This window comes from Pseudophryne corroboree, chromosome 1 (genome assembly GCF_028390025.1).
Source record: "Pseudophryne corroboree isolate aPseCor3 chromosome 1, aPseCor3.hap2, whole genome shotgun sequence".
Taxonomy (NCBI): Eukaryota; Metazoa; Chordata; class Amphibia; order Anura; family Myobatrachidae; genus Pseudophryne; species Pseudophryne corroboree.
The window spans coordinates 751,273,267-751,296,245 of NC_086444.1; the positions used below are offsets into that span (position 1 = coordinate 751,273,267).

A 22,979-nucleotide genomic window follows, 5' to 3' on the forward strand; every position below is an offset into this window, starting at 1 on the left:
AAATGATACAGAGCTACTGATTGGTTGATGGGGCAACTTCTATACTGGCTAATTTCTCTGCTCTTATCACTGCTTAGTAAATATCTCCCTAAGACCCTGGTAACAAAATAGCCTATCCCTGTATTATTGCAACAGAAAGCACATGTGGACTAAGGTTGGGTACACACTAGACAATGTTACCTAGCCCGACATCTCTGCTGATGGGACCCAGCATGCAGCAAAGTGCATACGGTAAGTGTATACACATATTCTGCTGCATGTAATCGCTAGCATCATCCCCTGACGGCCCTGCTTGCAGGTCCTACAGGGGATGTCGCTAGCGACCCACGGGAGCGCGCATATTATGGGTACACACTAGATGATGTACCTTATATAACAGGCCGATCCACGGCTGGATGAAATAATGGACTGTATAACTTCTAGTGTGTACATGGCTTATAGTTTTATTTTAACATTTTACATAGACTGTTACACTGTATATGTGAGAAATAGATTGTGTCTGACTCAGGTGGCACAAATTCAACTTCTGAATCATACTTCAGCACAGTTGTACACAGAAGATTAGAATGATTGCTTAACACTGCTGTTTCAAACATAGTTATTTTTAAAGTGTCAAAAACAACCAAAATGTGAGTTATTTTTCTTTCAAAACAAGGGGGGTAATTCCAAGTTGATCGCAGCAGGAATTTTGTTAGCAGTCGGGCAAAACCATGTGCAGTGCACGGGAGGCAGATTTAACATGTGCAGAGAGAGTTATATTTGGGTGTGGTGTGTTCAATCTGCAATCTAATTTGCAGTGTAAAAATAAAGCAGCCAGTATTTACCCTGCACAGAAATAAAATAACCCACCCAAATCTAACTCTTTCTGCACATGTTATCATACCTCCCAACATGACCCTCTCCAGGAGGAACACAATGCTCTGCTTCTGGACTTTTCGCCATACTTGCCTACCTGACCCTCTCCATGAGGGAGAAAATGCTCTGTTCCTGGACTTTCCTGGTAATGTATGATTGCCATCACCTGTGGTGAAACACCTTCCTTATCAATTAACTAGCTCACCGCAGGTGATGGCAATCATACATTACCAGGAAAGTCCAGGAACAGAGCATTTTCTCCCTCATGGAGAGGGTCAGGTAGGCAAGTATGCTTTTCGCTTAGTGTATGATTGCAAGCACCTGTGCTGAACAGGTTAATGGATAAGAAAGGTGTTTCAGCACAGGTGATGGCAATCATACATTAAGAGGGAAGTCCAGGAGCAGAGCATTCTGTCCCTCCTGGAGAGGGTCATGTTGGGAGGTATGTGTTATATCTGCCTCCCCTGCAGTGCACATGGTTTTGCCCAACTGCTAACAAAATTCCTGCTGCGATCAACTTGGAATTACCCCCAGTAAACGGATTTTTATGTTTCTTTTTTACAACATAATATACTATACTTCACATAATATATCTGTAGGATTACCATTCCATCCCTTTAAACCAGGACAGTTTTTGTGGCTGAGTAAAACCAGGTGATATGCAGGTTTGAAGTCAGCCAGCCACAGAACCTGTGTAATTCATGAGTGTCCTGGGTTAAAGGGGTAGTAAGTCTATATATAAGGGTTTTTCCATATTTGGTGAGGGTGTATTTTACACAACTCACCTTAAGAAATTTATATTGGAAGGAGACCCATTTTGCAATTTGCATAATTATATAGTGGCTGGCAACTATAAGCAGAACTGACGAAGGCACAATAATACCCCCTCATGTATCCCCATATACTGTACACCTTCCACCTGCTTTGAGGCAAAGCTACTGAAAATGCAAAAGCTGCCTTGGATATCCTATTTCATAGAAGTGACAGTCATAAATTGCACAAGATATATTTGCACAAGATATTTTTTGGAACTAATATATATATAAAATAATTGAATTCAGAGACAGACTGTACATTTAGAATAAATATCTATCTGTTGGTGATCATCTGTGATACCCAGCAATTGCAGCTGTTTCCGGGCTCTAGGACCCTCTGGACACCGGCCGATGCCTCAGGGAGATACATGAGAGGCAGAAAGACCTAGCCGAGCAGGTTCACAGGCTTTCTCTGGTGTTGGGGTAACACTTCAAGCCATTTCAGGAGAGCCAGGCACGCTAGAGTGCTGTTGTAGACAGCAGGAGCTCGTACCAGGAGAGCTGAGTCACACTGAATAGCTAGCTACCAGAGCAACTTGGAGCAGATCTGTGTCTGCATCCCTTATGTGTATACTGTGTACCATGAGCTAGCAGTCAAGGACACATTCAAGAGACTGCGTATTGTAAAGCACCGGCATTCATCCAGCCCTTACTGTCTGCAGTAAATCTGTCCCCAAAAATCACTGAGCTTACAAGCTGTGCAGCAAGTACAGACCCCTGCATTACCTTACCTCACAGTGTGTATAAACTAACGTACACTTTAGTCTGTTGTAGCCTGGATGTGCTAACAAAGGGACAGCATCCATATATATTATTTCTAAAGATGGTGTTATATTAAGAGCCAGCAGAGTTGCACTATTTCTGCGACAGTATCATACGGTCATTGTATGCCATATAGGAGTTATAGGACTGCGGCTGCCCATTGCATCTATTTATTTAAAGAGATACTCAGTCAACACTGAGCCACCTAAATACAGCTACCTCCTGCCACCACACTTTTATGTGCACTGAAGAGAGAGCTGGCCATTGAAGAACTCTAAGGTTCTGTTCTATACCAGGACTTTTACTAAGCCTTGGATGGAGATAAAGTCAGTGGAGATAAAGTACCAGCCAATCGGCTCCTAACTGCCATGTCACAGGCTGGTTGGCTGGTACTTTATCTCCGTCAACTTTATTTCCACCCAAGGCTTAGTAAATAGACCCCTTATCTGCAAATGTTAGATATTCTTATGGGACTAAAGGGGTGTACTCACGGAGCGATATTCTAAGCAATCTGACTAGATTGCTTAGAATATCAGCATGATCGCTCCGTGTGTAGCCCCCTCAGCGATAGCGATGCGCGGCCCCGCACATCGCTATCGCTGCTGCTAGATTGGCCTGCATGCAGGCCAATCTAGCGGGTCGCTCACTTCACCCGCTGGGTGAAGTGAGCGCCCCCCCCCCCCCCGTCTCCCCCCGCACGCTCAGCACAGATCGCGCTGTGCTGAGCGGCAGGAGAGATGTGTGCTGGGCTACAGTACTTGCAGATTTGTTGTGTATGTTGTTTGCCTTATATTGCATTATTTACGGTGGATGTTATAATATTTTGTGAAAGTACTTGAACTGATGCATTACCATGTCTTTTATGTGGTAGCTGAAGGGCCTTCAGTCACATGACAGTTATTAGAAGTACTTGCAGTACTGCATACTTGCCTACCTGACCCTCTCCATGAGGGAGAAAATGCTCTGTTCCTGGACTTTCCTGGTAATGTATGATTGCCCTCACCTGTGGTGAAACACCTTTCTTATCAATTAACTAGCTCACCACAGGTGATGGCAATCATACATTACCAGGAAAGTCCAGGAACAGAGCATTTTCTCCCTCATGGAGAGGGTCAGATAGGCAAGTATGCAGTACTATGAAGTGTAGATTAGTTGTTGTTATTATTATTATTATTATTATTATAGTATTTGCATTCATTATTAAGATTGCACAGTTTAAATAAAGGCCCGATAGTGTTGCCAACAGCAATGGCCAAGGTTCAGAGTACTACAGTATTAGAATAACTTGGTTACCCATGTTGGTTTCCACAATTGAAAAATCATTTTACATTGCACCTGTTATTCACCCTTTTACGTTTGAACCGATTTTTAGTAACAAAGTGTTCCAGATCAATAAATTCAAATGTTAGTATACTTTCTGGTGTCCTCTTTGTATTGGGGATTTCGGAATTCTCTGTTCCTCTGTCATGCCGTGACAGAGCCTTCAGATCCACATCACACACTAACACCCACCACTATGGGTGTAACACATCCCAGTGCATCATTTGAGTGGTTCTCAAACTCGGTCCTCAGGACCCCACACAGTGCATGTTTTGCAGGTAACCCAGCAGGTGCACAGGTGTATTAATTACTAGTGATGTGCACCGGAAATTTTTCGGGTTTTGTGTTTTGGTTTTGGGTTCGGTTCCGCGGCCGTGTTTTGGGTTCGAACGCGTTTTGGCAAAACCTCACCGAATTTTTTTTGTCGGATTCGGGTGTGTTTTGGATTCGGGTGTTTTTTTCAAAAAACCCTAAAAAACAGCTTAAATCATTGAATTTGGGAGTCATTTTGATCCCATAGTATTATTAACCTCAATAACCATAATTTACACTCATTTCCAGTCTATTCTGAACACCTCACACCTGACAATAATATTTTTAGTCCTAAAATTTGCACCGAGGTTGCTGGATGGCTAAGCTAAGCGACACAAGTGGCCGACACAAACACCTGGCCCATCTAGGAGTGGCACTGCAGTGTCAGGCAGGATGGCCCTTCCAAAAAATACTCCCCAAACAGCACATGACGCAAAGAAAAAAAGAGGCGCAATGAGGTAGCTGTGTGAGTAAGCTAAGCGACCCTAGTTGCCGACACAAACACCTGGCCCATCTAGGAGTGGCACTGCAGTGTCAGGCAGGATGGCCCTTCCAAAAAATACTCCCCAAACAGCACATGACGCAAAGAAAAAAAGAGGCGCAATGAGGTAGCTGTGTGAGTGAGCTAAGCGACCCTAGTGGCCGACACAAACACCTCGCCCATCTAGGAGTGGCACTGCAGTGTCACGCAGGATGGCCCTTCCAAAAAATACTCCCCAAACAGCACATGACGCAAAGAAAAAAAGAGGCGCAATGAGGTAGCTGTGTGAGTAAGCTAAGCGACCCTAGTGGCCGACACAAACACCTGGCCCATCTAGGAGTGGCACTGCAGTGTCACGCAGGATGGCCCTTCCAAAAAATACTCCCCAAACAGCTCATGACGCAAAGAAAAAAAGAGGCGCAATGAGGTAGCTGTGTGAGTAAGCTAAGCGACCCTAGTGGCCGGCACAAACACCTGGCCCATCTCACGCAGGATGGCCCTTCCAAAAAATACTCCCCAAACAGCACATGACGCAAAGAAAAAAAGAGGCGCAATGAGGTAGCTGTGTGAGTGAGCTAAGCGACCCTAGTGGCCGACACAAACACCTGGCCCATCTAGGAGTGGCACTGCAGTGTCACGCAGGATGGCCCTTCCAAAAAATACTCCAAAAACAGCACATGACGCAAAGAAAAAAAGAGGCGCAATGAGGTAGCTGTGTGAGTAAGCTAAGCGACCCTAGTTGCCGACACAAACACCTGGCCCATCTAGGAGTGGCACTGCAGTGTCAGGCAGGATGGCCCTTCCAAAAAATACTCCCCAAACAGCACATGACGCAAAGAAAAAAAGAGGCGCAATGAGGTAGCTGTGTGAGTGAGCTAAGCGACCCTAGTGGCCGACACAAACACCTCGCCCATCTAGGAGTGGCACTGCAGTGTCACGCAGGATGGCCCTTCCAAAAAATACTCCCCAAACAGCACATGACGCAAAGAAAAAAAGAGGCGCAATGAGGTAGCTGTGTGAGTAAGCTAAGCGACCCTAGTGGCCGACACAAACACCTGGCCCATCTAGGAGTGGCACTGCAGTGTCACGCAGGATGGCCCTTCCAAAAAATACTCCCCAAACAGCTCATGACGCAAAGAAAAAAAGAGGCGCAATGAGGTAGCTGTGTGAGTAAGCTAAGCGACCCTAGTGGCCGGCACAAACACCTGGCCCATCTCACGCAGGATGGCCCTTCCAAAAAATACTCCCCAAACAGCACATGACGCAAAGAAAAAAAGAGGCGCAATGAGGTAGCTGTGTGAGTAAGCTAAGCGACCTTAGTGGCCGACACAAACACCTGGCCCATCTAGGAGTGGCACTGCAGTGTCACGCAGGATGGCCCTTCCAAAAAATACTCCAAAAACAGCACATGACGCAAAGAAAAAAAGAGGCGCAATGAGGTAGCTGTGTGACGACTAAGCTAAGCGACCCTAGTGGCCGACACAAACACCTGGCCCATCTAGGAGTGGCACTGCAGTGTAAGGCAGGATGGCCCTTCCAAAAAATACTCCCCAAACAGCACATGACGCAAAGAAAAATGAAAGAAAAAAGAGATGCAAGATGGAATTGTCCTTGGGCCCTCCCACCCACCCTTATGTTGTATAAACAGGACATGCACACTTTAACCAACCCATCATTTCAGCGACAGGGTCTGCCACACGACTGTGACTGAAATGACTGGTTGGTTTGGGCCCCCACCAAAAAAGAAGCAATCTCTCCTTGCACAAACTGGCTCTACAGAGGCAAGATGTCCACCTCATCATCATCGTCCGATTCATCGCCCCTTTCACTGTGTACATCCCCCTCCTCACAGATTATTAATTCGTCCCCACTGGAATCCACCATCTCAGATCCCCGTGTACTTTCTGGAGGCAATTGCTGCTGGTGAATGTCTCCATGGAGGAATTGATTATAATTAATTTTAATGAACATCATCTTCTCCACATTTTCTGGAAGTAACCTCGTACGCCGATTGCTGACAAGGTGAGCGGCGGCACAAAACACTCTTTCGGAGTACACACTGGAGGGAGGGCAACTTAGGTAGAATAAAGCCAGTTTCTGCAAGGGCCTCCAAATTGCCTCTTTTTCCTGCCAGTATGCGTACGGACTGTCTGACGTGCCTACTTGGATGCGGTCACTCATATAATCCTCCACCATTCTTTCAATGGTGAGAGAATCATATGCAGTGACAGTAGACGACATGTCAGTAATCGTTGGCAGGTCCTTCAGTCCGGACCAGATGTCAGCATCAGCAGTCGCTCCAGACTGCCCTGCATCACCGCCAGCGGGTGGGCTCGGAATTCGTAGCCTTTTCCTCGCACCCCCAGTTGCGGGAGAATGTGAAGGAGGAGATGTTGACGGGTCACGTTCCGCTTGACTTGACAATTTTCTCACCAGCAGTTCTTTGAACCTCTGCAGACTTGTGTCTGCCGGAAAGAGAGATCCAACGTAGGTTTTAAATCTAGGATCGAGCACGGTGGCCAAAATGTAGTGCTCTGATTTCAACAGATTGACCACCCGTGAATCCTGGTTAAGCGAATTAAGGGCTCCATCCACAAGTCCCACATGCCTAGCGGAATCGCTCTGTTTTAGCTCCTCCTTCAATGCCTCCAGCTTCTTCTGCAAAAGCCTGATGAGGGGAATGACCTGACTCAGGCTGGCAGTGTCTGAACTGACTTCACGTGTGCCAAGTTCAAAAGGTTGCAGAACCTTGCACAAAGTTGAAATCATTCTCCACTGCGCTTGAGACAGGTGAATTCCACCTCCTTTGCCTATATAGTGGCCAGATATATAGGCTTGAATGGCCTTTTGCTGCTCCTCCATCCTCTGAAGCATATAGAGGGTTGAATTCCACCTCGTTACCACCTCTTGCTTCAGATGATGGCAGGGCAGGTTCAGGTGTTTTTGGTGGTGCTCCAGTCTTCTGTACGCGGTGCCTGTACGCCGAAAGTGGCCCGCAGTTCTTCTGGCCACCGACAGCATCTCTTGCACGCCCCTGTCGTTTTTTAAAAAAATTCTGCACCACCAAATTCAAGGTATGTGCAAAACATGGGACGTGCTGGAATTTGCCCAGATGTAATGCACGCACAATATTGCTGGCGTTGTCCGATGCCACAAATCCCCAGGAGAGTCCAATTGGGGTAAGCCATTCTGCGATGATCTTCCTCAGTTGCCATAAGAGGTTTTCAGCTGTGTGCGTATTCTGGAAAGCGGTGATACAAAGCGTAGCCTGCCTAGGAACGAGTTGGCGTTTGCGAGATGCTGCTACTGGTGCCGCCGCTGCTGTTCTTGCAGCGGGAGGCAATACATCTACCCAGTGGGCTGTCACAGTCATGTAGTCCTGAGTCTGCCCTGCCCCACTTGTCCACATGTCCGTGGTTAAGTGGACATTGGGTACAACTGCATTTTTTAGGACACTGGTGAGTCTTTTTCTGACGTCCGTGTACATTCTCGGTATCGCCTGCCTAGAGAAGTGGAACCTAGATGGTATTTGGTAACGGGGGCACACAACCTCAAGCAATTGTCTAGTTCCCCGTGAACTAACGGCGGATACCGGACGCACGTCTAACACCAACATAGTTGTCAAGGCCTCAGTTATCCGCTTTGCAACAGGATGACTGCTGTGATATTTCATCTTCCTCGCAAAGGACTGTTGGACAGTCAATTGCTTACTGGAAGTAGTACAAGTGGTCTTCCGACTTCCCCTCTGGGATGACGATCGACTCCCAGCAGCAACAACAGCAGCGCCAGCAGCAGTAGGCATTACACTCAAGGATGCATCGGAGGAATCCCAGGCAGGAGAGGACTCGTCAGACTTGCCAGTGACATGGCCTGCAGGACTATTGGCTTTCCTGGGTAAGGAGGAAATTGACACTGAGGGAGTTGGTGGTGTGGTTTGCAGGAGCTTGGTTACAAGAGGAAGGGATTTACTGGTCAGTGGACTGCTTCCGCTGTCGCCCAAAGTTTTTGAACTTGTCACTGACTTATTATGAATGCGCTGCAGGTGACGTATAAGGGAGGATGTTCCGAGGTGGTTAACGTCCTTACCCCTACTTATTACAGCTTGACAAAGGCAACACACGGCTTGACACCAGTTGTCCGCATTTCTGTTGAAATAATTCCACACTGAAGAGCTGATTTTTTTTTGTATTTTGACCAGGCATGTCACTGGCCATATTCCTCCCACGGACAACAGGTGTCTCCCCGGGTGCCTGACTTAAACAAACCACCTCACCATCAGAATCCTCCTTGTCAATTTCCTCCCCAGCGCCAGCAACACCCATATCCTCATGCTGGTGTACTTCAACACTGACATCTTCAATTTCACTATCAGGAACTGGACTGCGGGTGCTCCTTTCAACACTTGCAGGGGGCGTGCAAATGGTGGAAGGCGCAAGCTCTTCCCGTCCAGTGTTGGGAAGGTCAGGCATCGCAACCGACACAATTGGACTCTCCTTTGGGATTTGGGATTTCGAAGAACGCACAGTTCTTTGCTGTGCTTTTGCCGCAAGTCTTTTCTTTTTTCTAGCGAGAGGATGAGTGCTTCCATCCTCATGTGAAGCTGAACCACTAGCCATGAACATAGGCCAGGGCCTCAGCCGTTCCTTGCCACTCCGTGTCGTAAATGGCATATTGGCAAGTTTACGCTTCTCCTCAGACGCTTTTAATTTTGATTTTTGGGTCATTTTTTTACTGATCTTTTGTGTTTTGGATTTTACATGCTCTGTACTATGACATTGGGCATCGGCCTTGGCAGACGACGTTGATGGCATTTCATCGTCTCGGCCATGACTAGTGGCAGCAGCTTCAGCACGAGGTGGAAGTGGATCTTGATCTTTCCCTATTTTTTTAACCTCCACATTTTTGTTCTCCATATTTTGCGCACAACTAAAAGCCACCACAGGTATACAATGTAGATGGGTGGATAGTATAGTATCATATTACTTATGGACGACGAGTGACGACACAGAGGTAGGTACAGCCGTGGCCTACCGTACTGCTGCTTATATATATAATATACTGTATAACGGACCTGGTGGACACTGTCAGCAGACTGCTAAACTAGGATGAAGGAAAAAAAAACACCACAGGTATACAATGTAGATGGATGGATAGTATAGTATTATATTACTTATGGACGACGAGTGACGACACAGAGGTAGGTACAGCCGTGGCCTACCGTACTGCTGCTTATATATATATAATATACTGTATAACGGACCTGGTGGACACTGTCAGCAGACTGCTAAACTAGTATGAAGAAAAAAAAAACACCACAGGTATACAATGTAGATGGATGGATAGTATAGTATTATATTACTTATGGACGACGAGTGCACTGACGACACAGAGGTAGGTACAGCCGTGGCCTACCGTACTGCTGCTTATATATATAATATACTGTATAACGGACCTGGTGGACACTGTCAGCAGACTGCTAAACTAGTATGAAGGAAAAAAAAACACCACAGGTATACAATGTAGATGGATGGATAGTATAGTATTATATTACTTATGGACGACGAGTGCACTGACGACACAGAGGTAGGTACAGCCGTGGCCTACCGTACTGCTGCTTATATATATAATATACTGTATAACGGACCTGGTGGACACTGTCAGCAGACTGCTAAACTAATACACAACAACAAATATTGAATACACCTTTGGGCGCTACCACTTTCTAGATGTCATATAATGTTCTCAATAGTCCCAAATACAGTCAATTGCTCCACTTGCACTGTTCTTTCTTCTAAACTTTCATTCCTCTTCAAATTGGTTTTCTTATATGATGGTATAGGTCATAAAGAGAAAGAAATGGCACATATAGTGTAGTAATTTGGGCTTAAAATGAAATTTATTCAAATAAAAAGGCATAAAATATAATTTAAAATGATAACTCCACTCTCTAATAAAGTTGGAACCGTACCGTGTCAAGCTCCCAGCATGGAGCAGTGAAGAAAGTAAAATCGGAAGGTTCCGGAATTCCTCCCTCCTCCCTTCACGCAAACTGCTGACCGCTGGACCTGGCAGGGCTCCCCTCTGGTTCTAGGTACAGGTAAAGGATCACTGGATGCCGCCAACGCGTTTCGAGTTCTCAACTCTTCCTCAGGGCAGAATGATCCCATACCTGTGAGTGTCCTTATTTATACTGAAATGTAACCCGGATGTAAATTGTGTGTATATTCACACATTTTCTTTAAAACTCAGATTTCTATAATGTATACATGGTTACATAAATATAAATCAATAATATATAAAATCCATCTAATAAAAATCATGTTTTTATACAAATATAATAAGACATAATAAGTGTTTCCTGGTGGTCAAAGTGCAATTTATTCAAAAAATTACCTCCAGGTATGTGGCACATATGTATTCCCCTTTCAAAAGTTCATGCTGAGGGGCTTTATTGTGTCCTAGCATTGATTACAAATACCCTGACATTAAAAGATTTAGTTTGAATGAATTTCGGAACGCTATGCGTTCCACGATCGTCATACAAGGAAGTTCTATGCGTTCCACCGGTCCTTTCCGGTGACGCACTTCCGTTTCCTATCTTCAATAGCGTTATGCGTTCCACGGCGGCTCCGTCGTGGAACGCATGCGCGTCTGATGTTAGACGGCTTTTCGTATAGAAATAGCTCCACACATGGAGAGGGAATACAAGCAGACAAAGTATATTATTACAATAGAGACAACATAAGACTAGATATATACATATGGTGATTGCTGTCATAATGGTGATATATATCAAAAAAGTCACCATGATAAAATCTCGCTTTGCGTTCCATGTCTGATCCGACGTGGAACGCATGTACTTAGATTGTAAGGGGCATTTCCTGTCAAACAGATATATTCAATCATGATGGAAAAATAATACACATATAAAAAATATAGATTATCTAAAAATGTGGAAAGGTGTCCTACATAATACAACTATTTTCTTTTATTATTTTTAGAAAAGTATATTTTAATCATGGGAGAGGTGTTTCTTAAAGAAACCATTTTATTTCAAATTCTTTATTTAATCCTGCTGGAACGATGGTTTTTAAATTAAAGATCCACCTCATTTCCGCCTTCGCCAATAAACTTTCAGAATCCCTGTCTTTCCAGTTGATTTTAATATGCTGAATTCCTATGAATTGTTTAATGGCGCTTGTTTTACAGTGATGTTTCAATTTGAAGTGGTTGGATAAATTGTGTGATTCCAACCCTTTCATAATGTTCCTCACATGTTCTCCCATGCGTGTTTTTAGTGCTCTGGAAGTGCGTCCTATATAAAATAGTCCACATTCGCACTCGATGAGATAGATAACATTATTCGTGTGGCATGTTATGAAGTTCTTGATTTTATATTCTTTGTTATTTATAATAAAGCTGGATATTTTTGATTTATCAGCTTTCACTGTTTTGCACATTGTGCAACTCCCACATCGATAGAAGCCCTCTGATCTTATGGGGTTATTTTGATGAATTGGTAGTGCACTTTTTACTAAACTGGTTTTTAAATTGTTTGATTTCCTATAGATGAATTTGGGGACATCCGGGATTAGATTTTTTAATACTGGGTCCTTCTTGAGGACGCACCAATGAGTTTTTATGATTGACTCAATCCTTTTATAATTTGCTCCGTAGGTGGTAATGAAGGCAACATTCGGGTTATCGTTCTTTTTTGATGGAACATTTTTATTTTTATATAGTAGGTCTTTTCTATTCATCTTTTCTACTTCTTCAGTTGCCTTCTCCAACTCTTGTTCTGTGTACCCTTGTGAGCGAAAATTGTTAAGCATTATTTCGCTCTGTTTCTTATATTCTTCTGGGTCATTACAGTTTCTCTTTGTTCGTATGAGTTGGCTTTTTGGGATTCCCTTAGTCCAATTCGGATGGTGTTGACTCCGTTTACAGATATATTGTTGTGAGTCTGTAGGTTTGGTATATCCCTTAGTGCAGAGGTTGTTCTCTGATTTGTAGACCGTTAAATCCAGAAAGTTGACTTTTTCTCGGCTTCTCTCGAATGTCAATTTAATGCCTGCATCGGTCATATTTACTTCATTGCAGAAAGATAGTAGGTCCTCTTCAGACCCTTCCCACAGGAATATGATGTCGTCAATGAATCTTTTCCAGAGGACCAAGTTCGACGTCTCAGCTACACTTCCCCACACGTGGGTGTTTTCCCACTGTGCCATGAAGAGGTTAGCGTAGCTGGGCGCGAACTTGGTCCCCATAGCGGTGCCCACCAGTTGAAGATAATAATTCCCTTCAAAGAAGAAATAATTATTTTTTAAAATGAATCTAATCCCTTCTATGATGAATTCTCTTGTATTGATCGGTATATCAGATTGGTCCAAAAACCATTTGACAGCCTCTATACCTTTCTCGTGATCTATCACAGTATAGAGTGATGTCACATCTGCAGTTGTTAGGATCGTAGTGTCAGTAACTGTAATGCCTTCTAATCTGTTGATAATGTCTACTGTATCTTTAATATATGATTTATTACTAGTCACTAAGGGTTGTAAGAAACAATCTATCATTTCAGATAGATTGCTGGTGAGACTTCCAACCCCAGCTATGATGGGTCTACCCGGGGGGGCTACTGGGTCTTTATGTACCTTTGGCAGAATATATATGCTCGGAGTTTTTGGATTTTCAATTAAAAGAAAATCGAATTCCTGTTTAGTGATTGCTTCTTTCTCCAAATGTTTGATTAGGAATCTTTGGAATTCTGTTTTGATGCGATTGGTGGGATCGGTTTTCAATTTTTTATATGTAGTTCCATCTTCCAACTGTCGTTGAATTTCCTTGGTGTAGTATTCCTTGCTCATCACAACTACCCCCCCTCCTTTGTCGCAGGGTTTGATGACTATATTCTCATTCCTGGATAGATCTTTTAATGCTTGTTTTTCTTTTCTTGTTAGGTTGCCTTTTGTGGGTTTTGTTTTCAGATTTTTGAAGTCTTCCTCTACTAGTTTGTTGAAGACGCTGATGTAATTTCCCTTTATGTGAGCCGGGTAGAATGATGATTTCTTCCGGAAAGTTTTTTTCTTTTCATCTTCGTTCCCTGGTGAGGGTTCTTCTATTTCTGATTGATCTTCCTTTAATTTGAAAAATTTCTTTAGAGTGATCTTTCTTATGAATTTTTCCGTATCGACAAACAGAGTGAATGGGTCAGTGTTGGATGTAGGCGCATATTTTAATCCTTTTTCTAATACTTCTTTTTCTGATATCGTTAATTCCTTATTAGCTATATTGAAAATTTTGCATTTTTTTGGTGAAATACGTCCAACCTGTTTGTCTTTTCTAGTAGGTTTGAGTTTTTTTTATCTGTTTTTTACCCCCCCTAGTACCTCTGTATTTATGATTTGTTGATGTATATGTATCTTTTACCATCTTCTCATAAATGGTTTTCGTCCCCTTTCTAAAAAAGATTCTTGGTCTTGGTGGTTATTTTCTCTTAATGGATGGTACCTACGTGATGACCAGTCTTCTCGTGGGGCGAAGTTCTCTCGTCTGAAGGATCTGTAATCATTCCTTCTCTGGTGATAATCTCTCTCCAGGTCTCTTTGTCTGTCGTATCTTCTGGGGGGTATCCAGTCTCTGCTCTTCCCTTGATACACATTCCTGTAAGGTTGATATTGATTGTGTCTTCCTCTTTCTCCTTGTGTATAGTTGTCCCTATATCTGGTGATGGGAGAGTAGATTGTTCTTCTTTTCATCGGAATTCTCTCCTCTCTTCTATCCTGAAATTGAGTTTTAGATGAGTATCTCTTTGATGTTTTCGTAATGCTACAAGGTGAACTGATACTGTCGTTTTCTATATCCTCCCCAATATCTGATGAAAGGCTTCTCCTTGTTTCTCCTTTCTTAATTTCCTTTGTTTTCTTCTGTTGGTAGTATTCATGGTCCCTCTGTAGTTTTTTTTGTTTTTTACTGATTAGTTCTTTGGTGTTCTTCTTTATCCTCAATTCAATTTCTTTCTCAGCTATCACAAATTCTGATAGTTCCTGAAACGGTTTTACCAGGATTTGTAAATTTTTTATCCTCTCATTTATTTCCTTTAGTTTATCCTTTCGATCTTTCAGAATTAGATGAATGAGTGAGAAAGAGCAGGTGTTTATAATAACTTCCCACTCCTTTTGGAAATAATCACTCCCGTCGTTGAAGGATGGTATTTTGGAGATTCTTAATCCTTTTGGTATTATTTGGTCTGAGAGGTATTTTTCTAATGTAGCTACCTCCCACCACAATTTATTCTCTTTAAGTAACAGGGTGCTGAGTTTATCCATGGCTGTGTCTAGATTCTCATCTATAATTTCAACTTGATCGATCGACTTTTGTGTATAGAAGGCATCTTTGAAAGTTTTTTCTCTATTTTCAAGATGCGAGAACATATTCTTAGCAGCTTATTTCTATTACCAAGTGGGAAAAGATTTTATGTACAAGATGTATACGGGTGGAATAGAAAATAGCGCTCAGTGGGGACAAAGCAGCCTAAGGTATATTCTAGTGACTCCCAATCACTGAAAGCTAATACACAACAACAAATATTGAATACACCTTTGGGCGCTACCACTTTCTAGATGTCATATAATGTTCTCAATAGTCCCAAATACAGTCAATTGCTCCACTTGCACTGTTCTTTCTTCTAAACTTTCATTCCTCTTCAAATTGGTTTTCTTATATGATGGTATAGGTCATAAAGAGAAAGAAATGGCACATATAGTGTAGTAATTTGGGCTCAAAATGAAATTTATTCAAATAAAAAGGCATAAAATATAATTTAAAATGATAACTCCACTCTCTAATAAAGTTGGAACCGTACCGTGTCAAGCTCCCAGCATGGAGCAGTGAAGAAAGTAAAATCGGAAGGTTCCGGAATTCCTCCCTCCTCCCTTCACGCAAACTGCTGACCGCTGGACCTGGCAGGGCTCCCCTCTGGTTCTAGGTACAGGTAAAGGATCACTGGATGCCGCCAACGCGTTTCGAGTTCTCAACTCTTCCTCAGGGCAGAATGATCCCATACCTGTGAGTGTCCTTATTTATATTGAAATGTGACCCGGATGTAAATTGTGTGTATATTCACACATTTTCTTTAAAACTCAGATTTCTATAATGTATACATGGTTACATAAATATAAATCAATAATATATAAAATCCATCTAATAAAAATCATGTTTTTATACAAATATAATAAGACATAATAAGTGTTTCCTGGTGGTCAAAGTGCAATTTGTTCAAAAAATGACCTCCAGGTATGTGGCACATATGTATTCCCCTTTCAAAAGTTCATGCTGAGGGGCTTTATTGTGTCCTAGCATTGATTACAAATACCCTGACATTAAAAGATTTAGTTTGAATGAATTTCGGAACGCTATGCGTTCCACGATCGTCATACAAGGAAGTTCTATGCGTTCCACCGGTCCTTTCCGGTGACGCACTTCCGTTTCCTATCTTCAATAGCGTTATGCGTTCCACGGCGGCTCCGTCGTGGAACGCATGCGTGTCTGATGTTAGACGGCTTTTCGTATAGAAATAGCTCCACACATGGAGAGGGAATACAAGCAGACAAAGTATATTATTACAATAGAGACAACATAAGACTAGATATATACATATGGTGATTGCTGTCATAATGGTGATATATATCAAAAAAGTCACCATGATAAAATCTCGCTTTGCGTTCCATGTCTGATCCGACGTGGAACGCATGTACTTAGATTGTAAGGGGCATTTCCTGTCAAACAGATATATTCAATCATGATGGAAAAATAATACACATATAAAAAATATAGATTATCTAAAAATGTGGAAAGGTGTCCTACATAATACAACTATTTTCTTTTATTATTTTTAGAAAAGTATATTTTAATCATGGGAGAGGTGTTTCTTAAAGAAACCATTTTATTTCAAATTCTTTATTTAATCCTGCTGGAACGATGGTTTTTAAATTAAAGATCCACCTCATTTCCGCCTTCGCCAATAAACTTTCAGAATCCCTGTCTTTCCAGTTGATTTTAATATGCTGAATTCCTATGAATTGTTTAATGGCGCTTGTTTTACAGTGATGTTTCAATTTGAAGTGGTTGGATAAATTGTGTGATTCCAACCCTTTCATAATGTTCCTCACATGTTCTCCCATGCGTGTTTTTAGACTGCTAAACTAGTATGAAGAAAAAAAAAACACCACAGGTATACAATGTAGATGGATGGATAGTATAGTATTATATTACTTATGGACGACGAGTGCACTGACGACACAGAGGTAGGTACAGCCGTGGCCTACCGTACTGCTGCTTATATATATAATATACTGTATAACGGACCTGGTGGACACTGTCAGCAGACTGCTAAACTAGTATGAAGAAAAAAAAAACACCACAGGTATACAATGTAGATGAATGGATAGTATAGTATTATATTACTTATGGACGACGAGTACACTGACGACACAGAGGTAGGTACAGCCGTGGCCTACCGTACTGCTGCTTATATATATAATATACTGTATAACGGACCTGGTGGACACTGTCAGCAGACTGCTAAACTAGTATGAAGAAAAAAAAAACACCACAGGTATACAATGTAGATGGATGGATAGTATAGTATTATATTACTTATGGACGACGAGTGCACTGACGACACAGAGGTAGGTACAGCCGTGGCCTACCGTACTGCTGCTTATATATATAATATACTGTATAACGGACCTGGTGGACACTGTCAGCAGACTGCTAAACTAGTATTAAGAAGAAAAAAAAACACAGGAGTGTTTTTCAGGCAGACAAACGTATACTGGACTGGTGGACACTGTCAGCAAAACTGTGCACTGTACTCCTGCTATAACTGCTCCCCAGTCCCCACAATTAGGCAGTGTGAGCAGAGCAGTGCACTCAGCACAGATATATCATGCAGCAGTGCAGCACACTGAGTGAGCACAGATATGGTGGTCGGAGCGTTTTTTTCAGGCAGAGAAACAAAGGATTAAACTCACTGGTGGTATAATCAAAACCCTGCACTGTACTCCCTAACAGCTGCTCCCCATCCCCAATCCTCCCCACAATTATAACTAACTAAGTCACTCTGTGTTCTACTATAACGGAGAGGACGCCAGCCACGTCCTCTCCCTATCAATCTCAATGCACGTGTGAAAATGGCGGCGACGCGCGGCTCCTTATATAGAATCCGAGTCTCGCGAGAATCCGACAGCGGGATGATGACGTTCGGGCGCGCTCGGGTTAACCGAGCAAGGCGGGAGGATCCGAGTCGCTCGGACCCGTGTAAAAAAAAGGTGAAGTTCGGGCGGGTCGGATTCCGAGGATCCGAACCCGCTCATCACTATTAATTACTCACTGACACATTTTAAAAGGTCTGCAAGTGGAGCTAATTACGTCACTTGTGATTCTGTGAGGAGACCTGCAAAACATGCACCGTGTGGGGTCTTGAGGACCGAGTTTGAGAACCTGTGTCCTAGACTAACATTTCTAGGTTATTATATGTAATCCTTGGAGTATTGTTTTGCCTTATTATTATGCTGTGTCCCATGGTTTTTTTATTGTTTTATTTTAATGTCACGTCTATATCACGTCTATGTGTGTGTGTGTGTGTGTGTGTGTGTGTGTGTGTGTGTGTGTGTGTGTGTGTGTGTGTTCACATACAGTAAAATATTTTTAGAATTGAAATTGGGTTCAAGTTGTTTATTTTATAACAATACAACCATTTTGCATATTTTTTTCAAGTGTTTTCAGACTTCTTTCTGAGAAGCTAGCCACTTATCATGCTGAGACTGCTGTAATTTCTATACTAAAGAGAGCAGCTTGACTGTCAGCACTGCACACATCTGTCTGTGTATGATGGTAATAAGCATTGTTACTAACAATGGTGTCTATATATGGTTATGTTTAAGGTAGGCCCTGAACAAGATAGAGTTTTGGAAAACTAAAATTGTGGTGACAACACTTGAAATGGTTTATGTGTACAGCGGGACAGTGCTTGAAAACAGGACTGTTCTGTCAAAAATGGAACAGTTGGGAGGAATGGGTTTATATTTTCCCCTCGTGTACAAGTGTGTGTCTAAATGTGCAAGGACTGGGATGTCCATTCAGTGCATCCTTTGATACAGAAATCTCTCTTGGTGCATTTTTAGGTGCTACCATCAGATGCACCATTATAACTTTCCCCATCCCCATGCTAGTAGTATTTGCTAATGTCTGGTTTGGGGTTTTTGGTGATTTTGCATTCGATATTTCATTTGAAGATTTACTAAAGGCAAAATTGAATATAAACCCAAATCCCACTCAAAATCAAATATCAGCAAAACATCGGTACTTTTACATAGGGGTCATTCCACATCAAATCACCCCAAAAAAATTAAATGTCCACCACCCATCTCAGATTTTTTTTATTAGTTAAGACAGGATGTCAAAACAACTATTTATGCCAAATATCTCGACTGTCTGACAATTCATTTATTAAATATTGATTTTTTTTTATTTATTTAATTCTTTATCCAGTTTATTTGAAGTATCACGGGTGTTTATTAAGGATTCACCATGAAATTTAGACCCCTAAGGTAACTCATCCTCCCAAATCCAAAAATCCAAACCAACTTACTTTTTCTGCTTTATGTTTCGAGTTACGGTAAAAACGCACGTTTTACGAAAATACATAAAAACACTAGGTTCAATCAACATTAGATATACCTATTTTTTTTAAGTGATTAACAAAGGTATACATTATTACCACACAAACAATCAGCATGGTACTCCATTTCATAGTGGAGAAAAAAAATCATGAGGTTGATGTTCAATTACTGTTGTACCGCATACATACTTAACACAAGTGTTAAGTTCGTTTAACTTCCAGGGAAAAAGCAGTACCTTATAATACTATGGTGCGGGCCGCTGTGACCGCTGAATGCAGATAATACCCCTACGATGTGAATGCACGTAGAGTATGCATGCCGACACGCTATGCGCACTATACAGCGACACGTGTGGCTGAATACACTTCTATACCCAAACAAGGAATGGAATGCGACACCAGTTGTATATGTTATGTTGTGGTCCAATGCAGCAACAAATATTTACTAAAAGGGATATACACAGAACAACAATATCACAGAGAAGAGCTACAACCAATAGATACATACGTTTGTTCGCGAGCGCTCCTGGACCCGGGACTCAGTCTGTCTTAGCAAGATGACCTACAGAGAATTTGCACTGAGCCTGGCCAGGAAGCCTCTTTTAAACAATGGGTCCAAAAACAATACAATGGGAAATGTATGCTCTTCTTCCATTGGTCCGGGGGTGGGACATATCCAGTGCACTGGGGATCATTGGTCAGCTCAACCAGTGGGCGATGACTAAGTCCTGAGATGTGATTACTGTTGTTTACATCTGAGTTCCTGCCCCAAGACCAGTTAAACCCCCCACATTATCATACATGAATCCGGTATTGCTAATAACTTATTGCCGCAATATGAGACAATATCCTCACACCCACCGGATTACTGCTTATGTGACCCTGAAAAATATGATCCCACACATGATATATTTATTAATTCCCAACCTCGTGATATGTGTATGTGTGTGTGTGTGTGTGTGTGTGTGTGTGTGTGTGTGTGTGTGTGTATATATATATACATACATATAGCTTCCTGCTATTACAATTAGTTATGAAATATATATAACCATATGTTAGATGTGTTTAAACTATGTGTACGAGAATATCAATGTTATACATGTCCCCTTTTTTGTAATGTCCCCTTTTTTGGTAATCTTGAATGGTATTAAGGAAACAATGGTCTGGCTTGTGTTTGTGTATGTTATTGTGTTCTTGTTTGTTCTGACCTCTAGTGTAACAATGACAGTCCAGTATCTGTTGACTCAATATACAACTCCCAAACAATTGGGGCAAACAACGGTATTTACACATTCCCTCAGTCCAAGGTCCATCTTCCATGATCACAATGTCTGCTTAAACAAGACAGTCTGATACATTTAAGAAAAACACTGTTTGTATTGTATTCCTGGAAATATCACCTTTGGATGTGTATAAGAGCGATTTGCTATTTTGTGACAATATGATTTTTTAATTAACACATGCGTCTTCTACCGTAATGCACACAGTAACTTGCTGGTGAAGTGTGTATAGACTATGTGTAAATTATGCACTATATAGATAAAATATTGAATATGGCTTTGTGGCTTTTCTATGCGAATGCGTATGCTACCGTATTTACTCATACCACGCGCTAATACGCAGCATGCGGGTATGCGCACGCACGGCAGAACACGTGCATGCACAGAGACCACTCTGTATGGTATTTGCACGTGTAGTTTGTGCGTGGAATATTTTCGATTTCGACAGAAGAAATCATGAAATTTAAAAACTTAAACATAACTTGTGTCCCTAACTTATTTAATGTCACAGAATACATGGCAGGGGCGGATTGGGAACAAAAAGCGGCTCTGGAAAAATTTGTACAAGTGGCCCCACAAGGGCAGCACCAGAGGTGTAAGGTCTAGCCATGGGCCATGGCAGCAGCACCCTCCCCCCAAGACTTTCCAGATAGTGGGGATGTCCAGCATCAAGGAGGAAGTTAAAAGGAAATAAAATTAAATATTATGAGCACATTATATGATACACCTTTAGAATTTAGGAAACTATATAATTCTTTAGAAAGATATATTTTCTTGCTTATTACACCATCCGCGTATCTCAATCACTATTCACTCAATCTTATATGTCAGCCAAGCAGGCAGACAGAGCATACACTAGATCATCTGCAATCACAGGCTAAGTGGCAAAGAAATTTTCATATAAGCAAATTGTTCAGCATCTTATTCATTATGTCTATAAATAGGACCACATGTCCTCAAACAAAACAGGCCCTGTGGGTGCGTCGGCCCACCGGGACTCTTCCCTGTGAGCACTATGGCCAATCCGCCTCTGATACATGGTAAAACAATCAAGAAAACTTAAAGAAACCCATAGCATACTGGCAGAACCTGAAAAATATAGAGGCAAATCCTTTCCTGTACAAATCGTTCATCAGGTACAGACAGCAGTTTTACGAAGATGATGAACATTCTCGGATGTGCCCTGGAAGGAAAGTCTGTTTCTGTAAAAGTGCCAGGAGGAAAAATTATTCACAAACAGAAAAGGCTACTCCTAGTAAACTTGAAAGAGCTTTATCTTGCTTTCACATACCGTTTTCCAGACATTCAAGTTGGATTGTCTAAGGTTTGCTCCTTACGACCTACATGGTGTGTTAGTTAGTATTGCTGCACGAGGTATGCATTCTATGTGTGTTTGTGAAACTCATCAAAACGTAAAAAATTATTGGTTGCTGCTCTACTACTAAAGATGGACTGCAAAGACCTAACTGAAATCCTTGTTTGTTCTTCAGTCTCAAAAACTTGTATGCTTCATCGATGTGATAAATGCCCACGTCTGGAAGCACTTCAGAAAATAGTTGAAAAACTTTTTCATGCTAGTGACATGGATGATGAGGACACAGCTGTTTATAAGCAGTGGGTCCACAAGCAACACTTCACCCATTTGCTGTATACAGAAAGAGCCACGCTCACCTACAGTATGCTGCGATGCGTGCACACGGCATACGCATCGCGGAATAGTGCAAATGCGCTGTGCTGCGACTGATCACAGCCAGTGTTCGCTCCATTGCCGCAAGGCAACGATTAGCGTGGCTACATCTGTTTATTAGGCAAGATAATTGTGTGACACTTTAAACTGTGTGAGTCTGTGTGTTATAAGTGATACGCATGACCATGTAGCTATAACTGTGCATGCCTTCATTACGGTAGTTATGAAACACTTAGCAGAACTATTACTAAAATTGGAGTATGTTCACTACTTTAGTGATGGTGCTAGCAAACGGCTAGCCACCCGTACCAGTCTACAAGCAGTGGAAGCTCATCACATCTTGACACCTTGGGACATGTATAGCTGGGCTGAAAAGATACATAGCATCAAGTTTTTCTACGAGTCACAAAATTAAATACAAGACTGCAAAACCAAGCTGCATGGCCATCTAGAAACAGCAAAGACTGTGGTAGGAACACTTGCTCATCACCAATTTTGGCCTATTAGTTATGATGAACTACACATATTCCGATTGTCATCTGATGACATGAAGACAGCAGGAACCACAATTTGGGGGATATCCAATTACAGGTGAATATACCTCGGGCGATTTATCTCGATGTTTCACCCATATTTCTTTACAGGCTATCCAGTTTGTTTACCTGTAAAAAAGTACATTATCTCCCAAAAACACACAGGTTCAGTGAAACCTGTGTGTTTTTGGTAGAAACAGCCCTGTTTCCGTGAATTTGGTTTCACCTGCCTGAGGCAGGTGAAATAAAAT

The 22,979-nt window shown here is 42.1% G+C and overlaps 1 protein-coding gene across 1 annotated transcript in view; it reads right to left on the reverse strand.

The window, feature by feature from the left end:
- MTHFD2L (methylenetetrahydrofolate dehydrogenase (NADP+ dependent) 2 like) overlaps positions 1–22,979 on the reverse strand; it is a 441,513-nt gene that overhangs the window by 265,179 nt on the left and 153,355 nt on the right. The window lies entirely within an intron of this gene.